Genomic DNA, 23,259 nt, shown 5'->3' with positions numbered 1-23,259 from the left:
AATCTATCAATACGATTAAAGCTCGTTAAACGTTCGGCAGCATATGGTGGGGATACTTGGTAAAGATTTGGGGCCACAAAGCGAAAGAACTAGCAAATAATTTTGTCTTTAGTTACGTTTTCATTAAATTTGTAATGTTTACGCGGCAGTTGTTGCTTGGCTTCCTTGGCGTAAAATAAAATAAAATCAGTATAAATTGATTTGGGCTGCCCCAAATTGTAGTCTCTAACTTCTGCATTCGGCCGCAGCGGGATGTATTCGTTGCTCTAACATGCTGTAGATGAACAATTCTCACACTGTGCCGTAAGCCTAACACCGTTACGACCATCCCGTACAGACATCTTAAACGCCGCCATAATTGCACATTGTATTGCGAATTGCACTGCAATGTTGTAAAAATGTTTTCTTCCTCTACTAAGTTCGGTCGGTTCAAGGCATAAGGTGTCATGGTAGTAGAGTAACGGGCCCACTGAGATTCTGCTTGCTAAACAAAATTGTAGACCAATCGTCAATCGACGATTCCCATTACGAGTGAATTGATTATATCATGGAACGTAGAGTCTCGGCTTCTGACGCGACGGCCTAGCAGCGTGCGTTCACAATTCGCTGATGTGAGGAGAAATTCTTTAAAAAAAGTTGAGCTGCATAGACTTTGTATGGATTTGCATGTATTCCCATCAGCACAGACCGAGCGAGAGCAAAGACAGGAAAGGCAGAGTGGTCAACCAGACGAGAACCCGGTTTTCTAAGCCACAGTGAGGGTGAGGGAAAGGGGACGCATATTTCTAAGTGCACCGCTTCCACAGAACACGTTGGGGCTATCTCCCATGTTTTTGGTAAAGTCGAGTGACCATCGCCTACCTACCCTCGACGTTGTAAGTCCAGTCGGTTATTGGCCTGTCCTGCGTGCTCCATTGGTAACACCAAGCGGGCTCAGAAATCCTGGAAATAATATAGCTATTGGTGTTGGACACTTGCAGCTATGGCAAGACACTTGAAATTATTGTTTGTTAAAACGGAGTTTGGAAAAAGCTAAGTACTGATTCGTAAATAAAAATTTGGTCTCACGTGGCACCGTCTTCTAATAAGGCTGTTAATTCCTCTATGCCAGCGCGGCTTGTGCTGGGCCTTTCATGATGGATATTGCTGCTGGAGGTCAGAAACAGGGAACTAGTGCTTGCATATTCAGTGGCACCTGTACGACATGAAAGTACAGCAAAGGTGTTCATTCGCCGCTGTGCAAGGGCAATTCATATTAAATGAATATTTCTTTCTGATAGATGGGTCAAGGCGAGTAGAATTTAGTGGTACTGCAACCCTATTGCAGTGCTCCGCACGCGGTGCTTTTGATTTCTGAAACTCGGTCTTAAATGCACGCAAGAACTTCGCGGCATTGAGGGAGCCGAGCGCGATCAAGATGGCGCGAGATTGATTTCATCAGAAGATTAGTAAGCTCTATCACACCACGGACGGAACACAATATGTCGGTTTCTTCTTCGTGGAACCCTTGACCCAATATATCTGGCTAGATTAGCCAGTAATAAGCGCATTAGATACGTGATTACATTCTTGCTTTTTGCTCAACTATTTCGAGCAGTCGACATAACACGGTGCGGTATTGGGCAAAGAAAATTTGAGAGGAGGCATTTCAACCAAGGGATTATAAATTTTTGTTGGAAGCATGCCCAGAATATATTCACCTCCTATGATACATGCATGCGTCATCCAACGACGTACTTGTCTTTCGGAGACGTAAAGCGCGAGCGTTTGAAAAGGCCAAAGAATACGGCTGAATTCTTCTCCGGATGACCATCGACGTTAGTGCAATTAGCATTAAAACAACAAAGCTTATATTTCAATATGTATAATGTGTGTTTGTATAATATGGATACTTTGTATTGCAATATGTGATAATGCTTATCGCATTAATACACACACGGTACAGTCTACAGCCTCGGAAACCACAGAAAATTTTATTAAACGCGGCTTCCCAATCGCAAAAAAAGGCAAGTGACCATCGCCTACGTACTGTCGTTGCAAGCTCCATCGGTTATTGGCCTGTGCTGAGTGTTCCACTGGTAATGCCAGGCATGGTCAAAACTGCTGCAAATAATAAAGGAATTTGTGTTAGACACTTACAGTTGTGACAGGAAGGTTGAAATTATTGTTTAATAAAAGAACGTTCAGAAAAAGCGAAGTACTGCTTTGTAAACACGCTAATTTCATAGTTTCATGCACACTAATGGCACACTGATTGCCGGCATAGCTCGAACTCAACACGGGGAAACAAGAGGGCTCCTATTCACCATAGTCGAAATGGTACCTACTTTGACTGGCATGAACAATGTTAGCATAACTGATAGAATTCTTAAAACGGGTATCATTGCTTTCAAACTTCGATACGATAAGCTACTCACTGATCAGATGTGCTACGTATATGATGGTACTCAAGATATTGTTGTTGAATTGAAAAAGTAGCAGAAGGGGCGGTGCCCCAACAATCAGTCCTCAAAGCAATGTGAGCCGGTCATCCAATTTCAGAGCTTACCTTTTTAGTCGTGAACTGCAGAAGCGTAAAAAACGAAACTGATGAATTTGCTACTCTGAACTTTTCAGTCAAACCTCACATTATTATAGGGACGGAGTCTTGGCTCGACGAATCTTTTCACGTCCACCGTTCCGATCGCAATGCGCACAGCGGTAGAGTCTTTCTACTTGTTGACTCGTGCTTGCAATCGTCTCCCGTGTTAATCCCGACTGAGTGTCGCGAGTCTGTTTGGTGAAATATCCGATTTCAAACTGGGCAGCTGATGACAGCTGGCTGTTTTAGCGTTCCTCCGTTTCAACATCGCCTGAGACCCAACACAACCCTCTCCGAGTTCCTTCCTGCAATAAATAATGACTATATTATTGGCGGCGATTTCAATATGCCTGACGTGAGGTTGTTTCACAATAAGCCTGTACTTGTTAATTCTTCCGCTCTGTCTATCATTCCGCGAGGCAATAGTTACCAATGATATTTATCAATTTTGTTACTCAACCTACTAGGTGGGGTCCAAATAGCTATTCTGTCTTAGATGTGCTTTTTTCAAACCAACCATTGCTTGTGTCTGAGAACGCCGTAATTCCCGGTATTAGTGACCGTGACTGCATTGTGGCGCATGTTCAAATCGTCCCTTTCTCATGTACACATGATCACCCAAGGAAGGTATATTTCTTTGGAAAGGCAATTACGTTTCATGATCTAATAATCTTGGCTTATTCCTACAGGAATTCAGTCACTTAGCTCAGTCCGCAGATTGCAATACCCTATGGGATACATTTTCCTCAACACTAAACCAGTTAGTTGATACACATGTTCTATGTAAACATTTGTCTGCAAAAAAACGTAGTGATAAACGCTGGGTTACTCCGGTGGGCAAGCAATTGATTAATAAGAGACATCGTCTTCTGAATGCTTATAAATAGCAGCGTAACCCTTCTGCATTTGTAATGCTAAAAACCACCTTGGAAAAGATATAAAAGTAAAAAACAACGTTGCAAAGGAAAAATACTTCATATCATTGGGCCCAAAGTTAAAAAATAACCTGTAAGAAATGTGGAAGTGTTTAAAAACAATTGGCAAATAATCAGTTGGCATCCCATCTTAAAAAGCGGTAGTGTACTTCTTACTGATGACTTCAATAAAGCTTCTTGCTTCAATCTTTATTGCGAGTCATCGTTCACAACTCCCTGTCATAATGAATTACCGCGTATTCCCGACAATATGTTCGAACCTATGCCGGAACTGGTCGTGACACATGGTGGTATACTTAAGTTACTTGACAATTTAAATGCTTCTTCTGCAAGTGGTCCTGCTGCTATACCTTCTTATGTGTTAAAGGCTTGTTCTGACATAATCACGCACTATCTGATCATTTTTTGAGAAATCATTAAATGCTTCTTATTTACCTAAGGAGTGGAAAATGCAAACGTGGTACCAATCAATAAAAGTGGCCCAAAAATTTTGTCTCGAACTACAGGCCAATTTCTCTAACGAAGTAGTAAAGGCAAGGCGCAGAAGACCAGGACTCAGGAAGAAGAACACAAACGACAGGACCAGCGCCTGTCCTGTCTTTTGTGTTCTTCCTGAGTCCTGGTCTTCTGCGCTTTGCCTTTACTACTTCAAGCATGAACCAACTAGCCCAAGCAAGAGTTTTACTTGAGCATACTTCTCTAACGAGTATGTGTAGTAAAACACTGGAGGACATAGTATACAGTGTCATAATAAAACATTGATAAGATAATTTCTTAGCGAATATCAGCATGGTTTTAGGTCTAGTCGTTCTTGTTCGACACAGATGCCAGAATTCAGCCACGATCTTCTTCATTCATTCGATCTCGGTGTACAGACGGACTGTATATTTCTGGATTTTAGAAAGGCATTTGATTCTGTTGCCCATGTTTTGCTGTTGCATAAGCTATCATCCCTCGGTATCTCTCCTTCATAGCTTGATTGGATTAAATGTTATCTGCAATAACGCATGCAACGCGTTCTAATTAATGGCTCACAATCTGATTGTATTGCTCATACTTCAGGAGTACCACACTGATCCGTTTTGGGGTCATTGCTGCTTTTGGTCTACATCAATGACATTGCTCAGGTTGTGTCATGTAAATTGCGTCTGTATGCAGATAATTGTGTGATTTATCAATGCATTAGGTCTGCCACTGACTACGAGTACTTGCAACTCAATTTGGACTGTGGTGTGTTAGGTGGAAGATGTCTGAACCCCTGTAATTGTCAATATTTCTCCTTTACACGTAAACAAAGTCCATATCTGTTTCATAATACATTAGACAACGTCCAGCTATCGCGAGTAACTTAGTATAAGTATCTTGGTGTTTATTTCTCATCGAATTTAACTTAGACTAACCACGTCAAGTATCTTAAAGTGAATGCCTGCAAAATCCTAAATTTTGTTACACGCAACTTTCGGTGAGCTCCTCCCAAAATTAAAGAACTACTTTACTTTTCGAACGTAAGACCCATACTAGAGTATGCCTGTATGGCCTGGGACCCGCAAACCAAAACTCTATATGCATGAGCATGTACAAAACTGCGCAGCCTGATTTGTCTGCAAGTACTACGACTTTACTTCTAGTATTACTGCACTTAAGGATAACTTGGGGTGGGAATCATAAAGCACACGCAAACAGAACATCAGAGAAGAAATGTTTTTTTTTTTTAATTTTATTTCGGTATGGTCAAAATAGATAAAGAAACTCACGTTTAACAAACGTCTTCAAGCATTCGTTTTTTCCACACACAATATCACAGTCGAATCAGCTACTGTAGGAAATTACTGGTTGTCGCACTGAAGCATCATTCACACCATTTCTGTTGAATTTATAGCGGCGTGAACTTTTCTGTTGCTGTGTTATTTTTGGTTCATCAGTTCTCTATTTTGTCGAGCTCATGTACACTGTATTTCCCCCTGTAATAATGCCTTAGGGCGCTGCATACTTGAAGTAAATAAATAAATAAATAAAAATCATGCCTCCTTATGTAGTTTGCTATATGTAATGCGTGCTCCACTTGCCACGGGGACAGAATAGTAACAGTAATTTAGGAATAAAAGGTTTTGCTCCACGGAACATTTTTTTGTTTAAATATAAAATTGCACTGAACATCGTTTCTGCATTTATGATGGGAACCAGTGCCTATATAAGAAAAATTTCCTGTTTGTACCCGTCTGTTGTGATTCGGCATCGCCATGGTGAGTGTAGCGTTTGCACGCTAATTGCATTGACCTATGGATCCCGGTGCTATGAGGAATAGATCGAATTTTAAGTAATATTTTAAGTTATGGAATTAAATGACCTGACCTATATATAGAACAGTTTTAACAGATGTCTGTCTCTTAGCCAAGTGTTAGTTTGAAGAATTTAGAACGAAAATATGACTTCAGAATCAGAATCAAAATAAAATATTGCTAAATACGAAGTTATTACAACATTTAACATACAGGAGGAGGTGCCGGAGTCGGAGACTGAATTGGGACCTCCTGTCCATGATATATACTAAAGGAAAAGTAAACTTAGTTAATGCAGCGACATTAATAAATACAACTATAAAAACAAATTAGAAAGGCAGCAAGTACAATAACAGTAGAACAGGAATTAAATCAGTTAACATATGCAAACATGAACAAATTGAGCAGCAAATGGGCTTGTTTAAACAGTCTCATATATGATTAATAAGCATGATATAAACGTCCAAATACATGCAGTCATCACAAGCCTGGATCGAGTACTGTGGCATGCAGATGGAACAAACAGGAACTAATGACCGTTGATGTGAAGTAAAGAGAATGAACTTAGCTTTTGCGGGATTAAATTGTAATCTGTTTAATTTACGCCAGTGTAATATGTTGAGAAGCTCCGCATTAAATTTATCTGCTAGGCAGTTCATGCTTTTATCCGAGTTACATATTGTAGTATCGTCTGCATACAGCAAACAATTAGCGTGCGTAGTGAAATTTGGTAGATCCTTATAAATGAAAAACAAAAGTGGGCCCAGAATGGACCCTTGGGGTACCTCTATATTAGTAATTACTTGCTTTTAGCAAGCCCCAGAAACACTGACCACTTGGTTCATATTATGGAGGTAACTACGGTTTAATAGCAAGGCCGGACCAGATATTCCCATTGCTTCGAATTTTAGGAAGAGTATCTGGCGATTGATAGTGGCAAAGACTTTAGTTGGGTCAACAATTCATCACCAACAATCCATCAAACCATCATCAATAGCTTTCTTTAGATAATATGTGAGAAATATTAGAGCGAGATCTGTCGAATATCCTGTGCAAAAACCGAACTGATAACGCGTAAGAATATCGAATTTGTTAGATAATTTGTTAGGCGTTTCTCAGTGAGTTTTTCAATTATAATACTGAAGAATGGCAGCCCATAGATGGGTCGGTAGTTTGTTAATAATGAACGATCTCCCCTTCTATATAGTGGAGTAACTTCCGCACGCTTTAGTTCACAAGAAAGCGTCCCTGTTTTAAATATTAAATTAATAACATCCGCCAGAATATGAGATATTCGACAAGCGATTCATTTCATATGGCATGGCCTAATATCGTCAAGACCGGCACTTGTGGCTTTTAGATTATTACAGAGATGACTTCATTGGGAGTACTAGGAAACATGTAAAAAGATTGCGGGAGGTGTGTCTTTTGATAATCAAAACTTGTCTGAAGCGAAGTTCCAGAAAAAGATGTGACTGAAGACATCTGCTATGTCACGAGGGTTTGAATATTCATTCTCACAGTGGTTTATTCTTGTTACGGTTTCCTGGTTGTTTCTATTTAGTAAAGAATACACTATTTTCCATTTTTTATCAGAGTTGTTTCCACACTCCAATATATTCAGTTCGAATGAAATTCGAATGAATTCAGGAACAACGAATATGGAGTTCATAACTATGTCTCGGCAACCGATGCTAAGTTTGCGTCTCCAATGCCTCCCGTAGCTGCCTATCCATAAATTTCTCGAAGGGGAAAGTTTATTGTGAGAACAGCATGAAAAAAGAAACGACACTCACTTTAGCGTACGCCAAAGAGGGTGAAGGCGAAAGTCTGCGCGCTCAAGAGACATCCATCGAATTACTCGACAATCTCATTTGAATGCATTGTTACTTATTATTTCTTTTCCACTAAAGATCGTGGGATCGAGCGCCCAACTGAAGCTACCTTAATCATTTGTGCCTTCATCAACTTCGCCCTAATTAATGCCAAAGGTCGTGGGTTTGCCTCCCACCATACGTCTTGATTTCAAGTGCCATAATTCTATTTGAATCACCATTCTTTTTTTGTCTTGATTAGCGGCAGCAATATGGCAGCGATGCGAAGGACAATCACAAAGTTATGATGAAACAGAAGTCTAGGGTTATCACCTCAAAAATGCCCTATGAAAGATGCAATGCTCAGCATGAGCTTACTTTAAAGACAACTTGCTACTTCGATTGTTCACAAATGGCCAAAGGTACCGTAGCATACCATGTCTTTACACTTCTTTATTGCTGTTGTATACAGTCGCCCAACTTTCCTCTATTAAAAACGATTTCTAGCACTGTCAGCTAAATTTCAGCTTCAAAATAACCGTAAAAAAAGAACCAGAAGTGACCTCATCGACAAAATTACTCCGAGCGGCACAGGGATCCGCTTGTGCCACAGCGCGTATTCGCTTTAATACGCATTGATTGCCCTTAGGCAACACAGGCAAACCGACAAGCAATCCTTTTAAAACAACTTTTTCCTCCACCGCGCTCCGATTCTCCAAAAACAAAGTGTTTTGTGAAAACTACCTACACGGTCACGCTTTATTTACGGTATTCAATTAGATTACGGTATTTTTGTGCACTTCTGCGTGTCGCCCAGAAAGTACTAGCGTGGGCAATACGAGCGGGAACAGAAGAGCGCGTGTCAGATAGCCTCGAACCCTGCTATGAGCGAAACGCGGCGGCAGCCGCCAGATAGTGGAAACGAGGAGGCTGTTCTAGTAACTGTTGGCACTCCCACCGTGCATCTCTTTATACAAAGTGCAGAACTTCACACATCGCCAGCGCACATTGATAACGCTGTTTGATATTGTGGTTACTGATAACATTGTGCACCGAAGCGTGGCCAATAGCACCGCTGTTCTGACGCGTAAGCATTCTACTTCCCTGGCAAACCTGCATGTCTGCCCGTAACGCGTAACACTATGCGCTCCAGAAGATATGCATCAAGTCCTAGGGGGTATATCTGAAAATACCTTACGCTAATGCAGGAACGCGCGCCTATGAGCTGCGCTCTATAATATAAACAAAACATGCAAGAAAACAATGACCAGCTGTAAGTCATTGCGACACATTACCTTCTTAACGGCTGTCGGCAGCCGGTAAAATGCCGTCTGCTACCGTTTTCGCAAAAAAAAATACGCAGGTGTAGTGGGACTGCTAACAGTTAGCGCGAAGAGCGTCCCCCTCTCCCCACTGTTTTCGACAGCGCCATCCGCGTATCTCGGTTTCGAGGCCATTTGCCACCCGTTCGAGTCTTCCCGCTCATACTGCTCACGATATTACTCACCAATTCGGCAAGTAAAATGAGGCAGTGCGCGTAAAACTAATCAATTCTTACGTTTTTCGCACCAGATCCAGGACCTGATAAAACGCATGCCACAGTGGAAACTGCATTTAGACTTTTACCACCGGGGCTTGTGTAATGAGCACGTAAGTTCTGGTAAGCACGAGTTTTCTTACAGTGCGCTTTCATCGAAATATGGTGGTCACGTCCGGAATTGTACCCGGGACTTCGAGTTACAACACCCCGTGGTGGGTGTGGAGCGCAATAATCATACAGAAGCTAAAACTATTTCCTTCGTTAAATAAATTCGTTTTGCGTTGTGATAAGTTTTATCCCGAACGCTAAACAGTGGACGTGGCGCTGTACATGACAACATTTCCGCATCGCCCGTTCATAGAAGCGTCTAGATGTCCCCGATTCAATACCTCAAGTTGGCCGTCAACAAAGACCCGATATAGGCGGGTCAAGTGTACAGATGTACAAGCCTATTACCTGGCGTATGTCTAGAGGTCACAGTATTCAATGAAAAATTGGCAACCGGTGAAACTCACGTTGGGCAGGCGTCCAAAGACGAAGCGCCCTGGGTGTTGTCACAGCGTGCACTTGGTCTTGCTTCGTCCGTGAAGCTAAACGCAGGAGGCGTGTATTCGTAGCTCCATTCTTCAGCCATGCCTGATGTTTCGATGGCAACGAACTGGCGTGTATTCAAGAATACTCGATGTCGAAATTCTGCGCACGCGCATCCAATGCCCTAAACGAACGGAAGCAAATGAAGCGTATGGCATTACGGGATTTAGAGTAAATTGACACCGCGTATACGGAAAAAACGAGACGATAGAGTGCGCCACTAGGTTGATGCTAAAATACACATTTTTGAATGCTAGCAGAGACACAGGGATTACATGTGCTATCTTTCCGCCAGGTCATCCAGCAGAACTAACCCTCATTTCTATAAAAAAAAAGCGTTAATGTGACGACATCATTGCTCTTTGTCATGCTCTTGTCAAAGTGAAGTGCAGAGCTTGCAGGGGAGAAATTGCTTCTCGTGTGAGGGCCCGGGAAACTGTAGGTGGTATACACATTAAATTAGCCCTAACAAGCGGGTGATTACCAGATGCGACAATTCTGCTGACTCTCAGGCTCTGTTCAAATAAGGCAGATGGTTTTATCGCCTGATGAGGGACGCTGACGTCGTTCTGTGATCCACAAATTTCACTGCGGCCCTCGCCACCCCCCAGCAGTAAGGAAATCGAATTGCTTCGCAGTTCCTGCGCTTCTTTGGTGATAAACGCTCATGCGTCGTGCATAGCCGTACCTTAGTCAGACCTTGCGCACTGGGGACAATTTGGCGTCCCGGCCAGTGATTGGGCCACAGTCGTAAATTGTGTTTCATGCCCACCACAACGAACACTGTAGTCGTTATAATTATTATGCTGCTGCCCACTTCGGACCTCATAGATTCGTGACGCACAACGTTAATTCAAATATGGGATAGAATGATCCAAGTGTGAGCGCTTCATCACGCTGCGAATATGATGCCACATGGTGACGGAGCCGAAGTACAAGCCGAGTCAGGGGTGGAACCAGTTTTCGCTGTGCTCTCGCCGTGTACGCATTCCGTCGTTTGAACCACAAGTGGGACAGGCTTCATTTGCTCGAACTTGTAGTGCATTGTGAAAATGATGGCGGTATAAAAGAATTGCCGCCGCATAACACACGAACGAACTGTGAGAACAAATCGAGGTAAGATGGGACGTTGATAGTTTGAAGCTTGTTCTACATCATGCAGGTGGTGGCGTGCAATATTTATTGGCAGCAGCTACGCGATGCTGTATTAAAAATACAATATAATGTGCATCAACACGCTTTTTGAACGCGCTTATGACTCAGACCATGCTTATTTACTTCCATGTGGTGCATGCTCCGAAAAAGGTCACTAAATGAAATTTTTCGTTTCTTGATTATTTTGTGGTGGTAGTCATCTCTTTTTTTTTTTTTTGCCTAAGGAAGGATAAAACTACCCTGCAGGCGCAGCATGTCGCGATCTCGAAAAGTCGTGTTCCCAAACCGGCGGCTCATCGCCTACTTCGGGCGCACTACAAAAGGTAATGCTCGTGACATCACGCGCGAAAAGCAAGCGGAATTTCGGTTATATCTTTTAGGTGTGGCTTTGCCCACGAGAACAGTTAGGAGGATGACAGGCAAAACAACGCCACACTCAACAAGGATGCTTCGCATTAAAATACAGGCGCCCCAAGGCATCCCTGATTCCGTGTTCGCGTAGCTGTAAGGGCTGCGGGAACTGTTGTACAGCGAATTCCTGCATGCGTCGACGATAACGTAACCGCCTATCTATGTTGTGCTCAGAAAGATGCGCACTCCGCGCATGATTATCAACAAAGGCAGCAGCGCAGTAAATATAGTTGCGACACTTTAAACTGGAATGTTTGTCTATAGGCTATCTTTCCACGCCGAATAAGAGCCGCATTCCTGGCACGGATATGACATCTAAGCGATATGCAGGCGTTAGGTTTCCAATACTCTTTGCAAGCGTCAGACGCTGTTGCGGTATGTGCGGTGATTCTCTTGGCACGCGACGCGAAGCCAGCATCGCATTACTTGGATACGTAAGTCCTCTTGGCGAAGCAGGCGACATGATGTATTTGCAAGCGAGATGAACGGATGTAAACTCTACGGCACAGGTTGCAGACGCATTACTGTTCCCCTTGGCCTTCCTTGGTTATTGCAACACTCCTAGAAGTAAATCTAAAACGGGGTCCTATACACAGACAGGCTACAGTTATAGGTAGACCGTAAAAATTTTTTTGCCCCGAGAGAGGCCGACGCACACCGTAGCACAGTTACGTGCAAGCAAGTCGCAGCATTTGTCATTCTATAACCATGTGGACCATTTGGGAAAACGTGAGAAAAGAGAATTGCTGTTTTTTTTTTTACCATGCTTTCTTGGTCCACAAAAGTCTGCTCGTATCCTGCCAGAGTAATACAGATGCGGATCGCGCTTTTCGCACTAGAAGCTGCATCGTCTTGTCTTACGCTGCAAGTTGATTAACGAGCTTCGACTTCGAGTGAAGATTCGAGAAGTTTCTAAGAATGCGTATGCGTGCGCTCGTTCGCATAATGAAACAAGCTTGGTTTATTCAATAGAATTTCATACAATGTAGTAGAGGGAACTCGGCCACTGCAATCGTCGTGCCATCATGTGAATGATGGGAAGTACAGAGGTTTGTATGATCTTCGTGCTTCTGGATTCACACGGTCTTGTGGATTTGTTTATTACGCTTCGTATGCCTTCATTATCGTAAATTTCAGAGCAATGTATACTTTTCTAAGTGGAGAAGACGCTGCGAACACGCACAATTGGTACTCATTGCAACGGTTCAGCTTGTCGAGGTGGCCAAATCGAAACGCGCCAAGGGTCTTAGGGTACTAGCTTTTGAGCGATAAATTCATAAATGCGTGATACGTCTCTTGTAGATGTGTGCGTCCGTGGCGCTATCGTTTCAATATCGGGCGTCTGTGCTGGAGGTCGTATGTTCGAATCCAGCCGTCGGGGCATTTTGACATTGTTAATTTGATCTTTCATTACGCTCTACATTATTAAATTAGACGAGTTTACAAAGAGTCGAATGCCGTCTGAAGCAATAAGGACAAAGTTTAGGCAAATCCATGCAATTCCCATAACTCCCATGGTGGCTGAAGCTCCCCCGTTGCAGCTTTCGTAGACGCTGGTGCCAGAGTTGCATCTTGCAATTACTAAATTATGGGGTTGTACGTGCCAAAACCACTTTCTGGTTATGAGGCACGCCATAGTGGAGGGCTCCGGAAATTTCCACCACCCGGGGTTCTCTAAGGTAAATTCTCTCTTGCGACTATTGTATGAAACACTGCGGCTCATTCGATACTGATGTACAGTTCACCAGGTCTTTTGTGACAACGTGTTCACGTTGCCTGTCTTTGAAACTAAACTGCTTGCGGGAAATTGACAAGCAAGGAGCACTCGAAAATAAACTGAATGCTTGAGAAATGCTTTAAAGCTGACTTGCTGCAACTAGATGTTCGAATATGAAACAAGTGGTTCTAAGTATTCTTTCTTTTTCGACATCAAAGCAACGTTCACGATTCATCGCCTAATGTTAACAGGCATGGCTGCTACGTTGAGTGCGCTCCTAAAGGTTGTTTCACACATACTCCTCAGGAGCCTCAGGAAGGCTCGCCAACGGTTACGTAGGAGCCGACTGTCATTCTTTGCAGGTTTGGTTTTTGCAGGTTAGTAGAGGGATGTCACGGGTGGTCGTTGTCGGTGGTAGCTGGCAGTAAAGAGAGAGGCTCCAAAGAAAATGAGCGCTGTCTCGTGAAGTCTCTAGGCGTGATTGCTAAGGCAAGGAGACAAGAGTAAAAGATCGGCAAGGCAGAAGAAAAAAAAGAAAAAGAGGGAAAGAAGGAAAGAGAAAAGAAAGACAGAGGGCTGGGGGGCTCGGAGTGGTTAGGAAACCTTCAGGTAACAGAACAGAAGCCACGGTGTCATAGGTGGCATGCGCTGGTGGTTTTAGAAAACGTGGTCAGGCGGCCAGTGCGCGAGTAACAAAAAGACATGAGTTGAACGAATGACTTGAGAAGCGTAACGGCAGTGCGTCGGTAATTTTGAAGGTGTTGATGTGGCGTCACAGAGACTGGGGGCAGTGCATGGGGTAGCTGGACGGAAGCGGCTTGGTCTTTCAGGGGACGTTAGCCTCAGTCATTCGGTGTTGGCGTCGTGACGGCGGTACAAAGAAATGGCGCCACGCCTCTTGGTCGAGGCGTCGAAAAAGCTATTCTGGCTTCTGGGAGTCCGCCTAAAAATAAAAAAAGTAAAGCAGAAATATAAGAGCAAACGTTTATAAAAAACAAAGCAAGAAGGTAATAAATAAAAGCCTGATGGCAGAAAAATCGGGAGGGCAGGTGTACATGGGAAAAAGGGCTCGTATGGTTGATATATGCGAAATAACGTGGAAAAGAACGTGAAATCGAGTTTTATGGGAGAAGCAAGAAAGAACTCAAAACGGGCGAATAGGTGACCTTAAGAATCGAGGTTGGCCTATGGCATTACGTGCTTTATGCATTTAATGATGTGAAAATTTCTTGTTTAAGGTGTAGCTTTCAGGCGATTCTAAGTTTCCACCTGCAAAATTGATTCCTATCGAGTGTACACATTAAAACTTTTGTATGATGATGATTCGATATATTTACTCTCACGAGGCAAACAGTTATTAGTTTGCGATCTTTAGAGCCTTTCTTCATCGAATGTATGGCCATCTTCATTGAAATAGTGGGCTGCTGCTTTGTGTAAATTGCATCTGCGCGATAGCAGTGGAGTCTTGTATGAATTTGTTGTCCGGTTTAACCTTTGTATCGTATGTTACAATCGGCACATTGTAGTCATTCTACTACGCAGCTTGACGTGCACGTGAATTCGAAACTACCTTGTGCCACTAATTCGACGCCATACATTTAATGTAGTGAGAGATAGAATATATTTGCTTGTACAGCATCTGGGGCGGCCACAGAAACTGGGTGTTGGCTTCGTCATTGTCCTTAATTTGGCATGTTCAAGAATGTCCATCAAACTAGTCTCGCATCTGTAGGCTACCAAGGGCGGGTCGGGAAAGCCCTTAAGTTTCTGCTTGCTGGTGAGAATTGGCAATGCAGGCTTTATCCGGTCACAACGACGCACCTCTACAAGATGTCTCGTTGCAGTGACGCTGTACAACACAGTAACAAGAACCATGAGTAACGAAAAAAAAATTTTTATTTTGCGTAAACGAGCAAACCAAAGAAGTTATACACGGGAAGAAAACAATTCCGGACACATGCGTTGATCGTGCAAAACGTGGTTTGTGGCTAATTACCACGGGATACGACTAAGTTTCCACCGTGATCGCTGAAGCTCGCGCATCGTTAAGAATGCACATCTTTCTACGCAAAAAGTTTCACTACAACGCAGGCAAACGATATTATCAGCGAGAAATTTCGAGACTGTTCTGATACGTGCAGGCGCGTCATGCATTGAGTGGTAACTTAGTGTTTGTAAACGGTTGAAATGCGCTCAAAGTAAAGAGACTTACAAGTACGCGCAACATGCATAGAAATACGTGTTGTCATATCAATGCCCGCACGGACGCGTTTGTCACATTCAACTAAGAAGATTCTACAGTTACAACTAGAGAGCAGGCAGAGTCAGTAAACGCGACTTCACAAAGGATAAAAACTGCCGTTTAAAATTGACACAGGTTATGGCACAATAAGACCAGAACTAAAAATTTTGCATATGGAGCCCGTATCATACAGTGAAGCTCCGAACCATCTGAATTTAATAGTCGCACTGCTGTCATCAGCTTAGTTTATGGTACGAAACAAAGTTCTTCGGTTAAGAATGGAACAGCCAAAAAAAGAACTAAAATATAAACAAAAAAAGTATGCATGGGAAATAAATTTTCCTATGCATACAATCTAGCTATATATTCTCGTAAAAGTCCCGACAATATTGTCTGTCGAATCACTAAAAGGATAATTGATTAAAACTTCCTCGGACAGCTTTGCTAAGCAAACGAATTGTCAAGGATCATGTGCGGACATTTCAACCTTCTAAGTACACAAGGCACACACTTGCAGCTTATTAGCGTTTGTCTTCACACGAGTTTGCTAAAGCTACATTCGCGAAGAACATTGTTCTGCAAAAAGTGAGCGCTCGCCATGACCTGCACTGTATTTCGACATTTAAGCACGCTAAACAATTCTTGCGAGGACGTCTTGTCTTTTCTAAAAAACCTAAAAATTTCTAAAATGTAGCATTTTACTCAGCCATTCTAAATGTCAAAAGAAGCCGGCCTGTACAGGCGAGGCGTTTATTTAGCTGCTCAATCCTGTGAAAAAATGTTCGCGCTGTTTCCCCGCACGGTTAACTCACGTTGTTATGCAAAAAGCCGCGGGCCAGTTATCTAACTTCCACACTAGTCAGTATATTACGGCTGCGCGCCCCTTTGCACCACAAGATGTGTCAGCAGTTGAACCGCGTCTCCAAATCAGTCTCCACATAAGTAGCAAGTATTGTTCTGGCACAGATATCCCTAGATGGTTTCTTTTTTCTGCGAAACGAAATCACTCATACGTCGCTTTATCCCCGTACATACATTTGCGGTGATGAGCGAGACCCGAGTGGTTCTTAAAGCATCGATTACGTATTTCGCAAATGAAAGCTTTGTTGTCACAATACAAGTTGAGATGACGCTTGAGACTTCCTTTGGCTTTGAATCATGTAGTACATTTGTAGCATACGAGGGGTTTCTCCTCTGTCTGAGTGTACTGGTGAGTACGAAGATTCGCCGCCAGCGCGAATCATCTGCCACACGTTTTGCAAGTGTAGGGTTTGTCGCCTGTATGTGTGCGCTTGCGCATGGAAAGATAACCTTGCCGGCTGAATGATTTATCGCGTATATGGCATCTGTAGGATTTCTCGCCAGTATACGTGCGTACATGGATATCTTGTTCACGAGAACACCGAAACGATTTGTCACATATTTCGCATTTGTGACATTTCTTATCTGTATGCGTCAAGTCCGGTGGAACCATTTACCACAGGCCCCGCATTTATGGTTTTCGCCTGTTGTATTCCAGCAGTGTCTTACGAACTTCAAATTTTTCACAGACGTTAGATCACGTGCTTTGCGAATTTGGGCTGCGTCGCCCATGTCTTCGTTGGCGTGCCTGTCTAATGCATCCCGTCTGCTGCAAACATTGTCACAGACATCGCACAACTCTTGCTGTTCCCTTCCTCCGGTTTCAGTAGCATTCCTGCAAAGAGAGAGACGAAGAATCTCAATATGGCTGTCTGTTATTACAGGACAACCAAAACAGTTTGCGAATTTAAAGGGTGACAAACTAAATCGCACGGTAATCGTAAGGCGACTCGCTTAACCTGCGCGCTAAACTTGCTGCAGTATAAACTTAGCGCTATGTTGGGCTTTAGTTCGCCATAAATTGAGCAGTTGTGCTGTTGATAGGGTGTGTTGCTAAACTTGAACAGGATAACCATCTTGGTTCGAGTTGCATTCAATAAAAAAGCAAGTTTTACCTAATGCATTATGTATTGCCTAAGTGAAACAGGTACAGGTGAGAAGAAATACCGGGCAGTGATTGTTAGATAGGAAACTTAGCCGGTCTAAATTCTTAAAATACGCGTGCGTGTTCTACACGCTCACAAGTAGTATTCCGGCAAGAGTCCTGAAATGTACCCTCGGAAGTGACACATTCCGCATTGAAAAAGAGTTTTGTGTCAGTTAAAGTACGGCTACATTTTTAGGACACCTTTTATTTTAAGAAGAGTAAAGAAAGTTCGGCAGCAGGTTCGACTTCTGTAGCACGTGAAGGCGAAAGCTTGCTGCACAAGTGATAGTCAAGTAACGTAGGTGATCTGAGGTGTAAGACACCTTGCAAGACATAGCGAGGCGCAGTTTTAAGTAAACGTGTGACGCTGTAGGTCGACCTCCTCAACGACACATGCGTGAACCTAATGCAATACCTGAAAGTTATTCCGTTCTATCTGTCATTGACTATTTGGGTCTTTATCTTCTTTCTTCCTTTCGTTTCTCGATTCATTTTCAAACAGTACATCATTGCTTGCTTACGGGGCGCGAGCCATTCTTGATGATGATAATTCTTGCCTCTCTGGACTAGAGTAGCTTTTTCCAGGTATGAGCCATCGCAACCAGCCAACTAAGCCTTCCGCCTTAATAATTGCAAATGGAGCAATGTTTGCTACACCTATGCTATACCTATGCTACATTTAAGTAAACGCAAGACATCCTGCGTTTCATTGTATGCGCTTTCTTTTAGACGAACATCCTGCTCCTCACCATGTTGATGTATTTCACAGGTGTATTTCGCCATCCTAAAAGCGTGCCTCCACGTCTGACAAGAGTGCTTCATGCTGCCTGTTCTTACTTCGTTTACACTGTCCGTATCCACTCGCTCTCTTGCAACTATTACGTATGTCATGGCAAGCTCCACCTCCCGAACGTTCAAAGCTTCGGATGCTGTGCCTGTTTCAGGCATCAGAGATGGCCCTTACCGGGAAAAATTAGGGAGTACAGGCACAATTGTTCCCCGACTAATCATTCCTGTAGTCTCTGGGTTTCTTGGGATTTAAACTTTTCTAAATGTGGACTCACGTGGTGCCGCCATCTGTTATGGCTGGTGCTTGCTCTATGCCTGTGTGGTTTGTGCTGTGCGTTCCGTGATCAATGCTGCTGCTGAACCCCTTGTGCAGGTCACTAGTGCTACCATTGTCAGTGACACCTGTAGGGTACAAAAGTACAGCAAAGGTATTTATTCCCCGCTGTGCAAGGGCAATTCAAAGGAAATGAATATTTCTTTCTTATACATGGTGGGAAGCCAGAAGTTGTATTCGTTGGCGAACCCTACTGGCATTGCGTCAGGAGTCGATGCTTTTCCTTTCTGCAATTGTCTTGAATGCACGCAAGAACTTGTTGCTCGGCGATGGGAATGCCGAGCACGATCTTAATTCTTCTAACAGATTATTACGCTCTATCTCGTACCGCGGACTCAACAAGACACTCTTCGAAGAAAATAGTACGTGTCGATTTCTTGTGCATGCAACCCTTGACCCAGTATATTTGCTTGATTATCTAGTATTAAGCGCATTAAATATGTCATCGGGTTCTAGACTTTAGCTAAACTATTACGAGCTGTAGACGTAGCACGTTACAGACCAGAACAAAGAAAACTTGAGAGGGCACATTTCTACCGAGGGATTATAATTTTTTGTTTGAACGCTGATCAGAGATTCCTGACCCCCTATGATCATGCATGCATTAGCCAACGACGCACTCACCTTTCAGAAACTGGTTATAAGAAACCCGTTTAGTGACTACGGTACCTGAAGTTCCTAAGCACAGGCGGTAAGCAGTGCATATTTAACTACTCATTAGGAGCGAATAGATGGTTGTCTTCGCCAATATTCCTGCGTATGCCATCAAAAGGCTATAGGACAACTTTCAAACAGATTGCTCAGTGCGCATATGTAAGCGGTATTGCAGACAGCAGGTGAGCTTGGAAAGAAATGCTTAAGTGTTAATTCATGGGGAAACGCTACGAAACGGTGCGACGGAAGGCGTCAAATTGCGTAAAAAGTGTCTTCCCTAAGTGCGCAGAAATTTCATGACATTGAAAAAAAGGAAAACGAGAGACATTAAAAGGCGTTGGATGCGGCAGAACCCTCGTCAGGGTGCGAGAAGGTAACCTACAAAACAATGAAGGGCACAGCGTATTGCTGAATACACCTTTATCTACAATCTGATTTGGAGAAAGCTGGCTAACAATGACAATCGCATTATTACACCCACATGCCATGTGTCTACGCCTTCGTACGTCACAAAGAACATTAAACCCGGATTCCCAACCAGATCAATAAAGATTTGAGTTGCATTATCTTTGACTTCCAACGAACCACAGTGCGATTGAATAGGCGTAATTTAAGGAGTTCATTTTTAAAGTCCAGCATACTCACTTTTGCTACTCACACCGTTAAACTCTCAGCGTGCATCAGTCAGTGTTATGAAAGAGGTTGCACAAGTACCGGCAGAACGAAAAATGCTTGAGGTATCCATAGAATGCTAATCGCAGAAAAGTGCATTTAGTTTGGAAGGCCGTTGTTTCAGCCAGGTGTTGACTTTCTTGTTAACACAGGGGTATAATTTTTAGCTGGTGCCACACTAAATGGAAATCGTTGGGTAGGGTGATTCTTAATCTATCAATACGATTAAAGCTCGTTAAAGGTTCGGCAGCTTATGGTGGGGATACTTGGTAAAGATTTGGGGCCACAAAGCGAAAGAACTAGCAAAGAATTTTGTCTTTAGTTACGTTTTCATTAAATTTGTAATGTTTACGCGGCAGTTGTTGCTTGGCTTCCTTGGCGTAAAATAAACAAAAATCAGTATAAATTGATTTGGGCTGCCCCAAATTGTAGTCTCTAACTTCTGCATTCGGCCGCAGCGGGATGTATTAGTTGCTCCTGACATGCTGTAGGTGAACAATTCTCACACGTGCCGTAAGCCTAACACCGTTACGACCATCCCGTACAGACATCTTAAACGCCGCCATAATTGCACATTGTAGTGCGAATTGCACTGCAATGTTGTAAAAATGTTTTCTTTCTCTACTAAGTTCGGTCGGTTCAAGGCATAAGGTGTCATGGTAGTAGAGCAACGGGCCCACTGAGATTCTGCTTGCTAAACAAAATTGTACACCAATCGTCAATCGATGATTCCCATTACGAGTGAATTGATTATTTCATGGAACGTAGAGTGTCGGCTTCTGACGCGACGGCCTAGGAGCGTGCGTTCACAATTCGCTGATGTGAGGAGAAATTCATTAAAATAAGTTGAGCTGCATAGATTTCGTATGGATTTGCATGTATTCCCATCAGCACAGACCGAGCGAGAGCAAAGACAGGAAAGGTAGAGTGGTCAACCAGACGAGAACCCGGTTTTCTAACCCACAGTGAGGGTGAGGGAAAGGGGACGCATATTTCTTTCTAAGGACAGTGATCAAGCGGCTCATGCGGAAGCTATCTTGGCGCCGCTGGTAACGTGCCTTTTTATAGGCAATAAGTGCACTGCTTCCACAGAACACGTTGGGGCTGTCTCCCATGTTTTTGGTAAAGTCGAGTGACCATCGCCTACCTACCGTCGACGTTGTAAGTCCAGTCGGTTATTGGCCTGTCCTGCGTGCTCCATAGGTAACGCCAAGCGGGCTCAGAAATCCTGGAACTAATATAGCTATTGGTGCTGGACACTTGCAGCTATGGCAAGACACTTGAAATTATTGTTTGTTAAAACAAAGTTTGGAAAAAGCTAAGTACTGATTTGTAAATCAAAATTTGGTCTCACGTGACACCGTCTTCTAATAAGGCTGTTAATTCCTCTATGCCAGCGCGGCTTGTGCTGGGCCTTTCATGATGGATATTGCTGCTGGAGGTCAGAAACAGGGAACTAGTGCTTGCATATTCAGTGGCACCTGTACGACATGAAAGTACAGCAAAGGTGTTCATTCGCCGCTGTGCAAGGGCAATTCATATTAAATGAATATTTCTTTCTGATAGATGGGTCAAGGCGAGTAGAATTTAGTGGTACTGCAACCCTATTGCAGTGCTCCGCACGCGGTGCTTTTGATTTCTGAAACTCGGTCTTAAATGCACGCAAGAACTTCGCGGCATTGAGGGAGCCGAGCGCGATCAAGATGGCGCGATATCGATTTCATCAGAAGATTAGTAAGCTCTAAGTCACACCACGGACGGAACACAATATGTCGGTTTCTTCGTGGAACCCTTGACCCAATATATTTGGCTAGATTAGCCAGTAATAAGCGCATTAGATACGTGATTACATTCTTGTTTTTGGCTCAACTATTTCGAGCAGTCGACATAACACGGTGCGGTATTGGGCAAAGAAAATTTGAGAGGAGGCATTTCAACCGAGGGGTCAAATTTTTGTTGGAAGCATGCCCAGAATACATTCACCTCCTATGATACATGCATGCGTCATCCAACGACGTATTTGTCTTTCAGAGACGTAAAGCGCGAGCGTTTGAAAAGGCCGAAGGATACGGCTGAATTCTCCTCCGGATGACCAACGACGTTAGTGCAATTAGCATTAAAACAACAAAGCTTATATTGCAGTATGTATAATGCATGTTTGTATAATATGTATACTCTGTATTGCAATATGTGATAATGCTTATCGCATTAATACACACACGGTACAGTCTACACCCTCGGAAACCACAGAGAAAATTTTATTAAACGCGGCTTCCCAATCGCAAAAAAAAGGCAAGTGACCATCGCCTACGTACTGTCGTTGCAAGCTCCATCGGTTATTGGCCTGTGCTGAGTGTTCCACTGGTAATGCCAGGCATGGTCAAAACTGATGCAAATAATAAAGGAATTTGTGTTAGACACTTACAGTTGTGACAGGAAGGTTGAAATTATTGTTTAATAAAAGAACGTTCAGAAAAAGCGAAGTACTGCTTTGTAAACACGCTAATTTCAAAGTTTCATGCTCACTAATGGCACACTGATTGCCGGCATAGCTCGAACTCAACACGGGGAAACAACAGGGCTCCTATTCACCATAGTCGAAATGGCACCTACCTTGACTGGCATGAACAATGTTAGCATAACTGATAGAATCCTTACAACGGGTATCATTGCTTTCAAACTTCGATACGATAAGCTACTCACCGATAAAAAGTGCTACGTTTATGACGGTACTCAAGATATTGTTGTTGAATTGAAAAAGTAGCAGAAGGGGCGGTGCCCCAACAATCAGTCCTCAAAGCAATGTGAGCCGGTCATCCAATTTCAGAGCTTACCTTTGTAGTCGCGAACTGCAGAAGCGTAAAAAAACGAAACTGATGGATTTGCTACTCTGAACTTTTCAGTGAAACCTCACGTTATTATAGGGATGGAGTCTTGGCTCGACGAATCTGTTGGTAGTTCCGACGTTTTTCCGCCTGGTTTTCACGTCCACCGTTCCGATCGCAATGCGCTCAGCGTTAGAGTTTCTACTTGTTGACTCGGGCTTGCAATCGTCTCCCGCGTTAATCCCGACTGAGTGTCCCGAGTCTGTTTGGTGAAATATCCGATTTCAAACTGGGCAGCTGATGACAGCTGGCTGCTTTAGCGTTCCTCCGTTTCAACATCGCCTGAGACCCAACAGAACCCTCGCCGAGTTCCTTCCTACAACAAATAATGACCATATTATTGGCGGCGATTTCAATATGCCTGACGTGAGGTTGTTTCACAATAAGCCTGTACTTGTTAATTTTTCCGATCTGTCTATATCATTCCGCGAGGCAATAGTTACCAATGATATTTATCAATTTTGTTACTCATCCTACTAGGTGGGGTCCAAATAGCTATTCTGTCTTAGATGTGCTTTTTTCAAACCGACCATTGCATGTGTCTGAGAACGCCGTAATTCCCGGTATTAGTGACCATGACTGCATTGTGGCGCATGTTCAAATCGTCCCCTGCTCATTTACACATGATCACCCAAGGAAGGTATATTTTTTT

The 23,259-nt window shown here is 43.2% G+C and overlaps 2 long non-coding RNA genes across 2 annotated transcripts; both read right to left on the bottom strand.

The window, feature by feature from the left end:
- Positions 1-1,073: 1,073 nt before the first annotated feature.
- Positions 1,074-9,798, bottom strand: LOC140215345 (uncharacterized). Its single transcript, XR_011892297.1, has 3 exons — positions 9,665-9,798; positions 2,030-2,103; positions 1,074-1,195 (listed from the first exon to the last, which is right to left on the bottom strand). It is a non-coding gene; the product is annotated as an uncharacterized lncRNA (long non-coding RNA).
- An 8,546-nt stretch (positions 9,799-18,344) lies between these two features.
- On the bottom strand, positions 18,345-22,582 carry LOC140215344 (uncharacterized). The gene is made up of 3 exons (XR_011892296.1): positions 22,038-22,582; positions 20,874-21,203; positions 18,345-18,464 (listed from the first exon to the last, which is right to left on the bottom strand). It is a non-coding gene; the product is annotated as an uncharacterized lncRNA (long non-coding RNA).
- Between the last annotated feature and the right edge of the window lie 677 nt (positions 22,583-23,259).

Source organism: Dermacentor andersoni, chromosome 1 (assembly GCF_023375885.2).
Source record: "Dermacentor andersoni chromosome 1, qqDerAnde1_hic_scaffold, whole genome shotgun sequence".
In the NCBI taxonomy this organism is placed as follows: Eukaryota; Metazoa; Arthropoda; class Arachnida; order Ixodida; family Ixodidae; genus Dermacentor; species Dermacentor andersoni.
The sequence above is the reverse complement of the archived record's forward strand: the minus strand, read 5'-3'. Positions and strand labels throughout refer to the sequence as shown.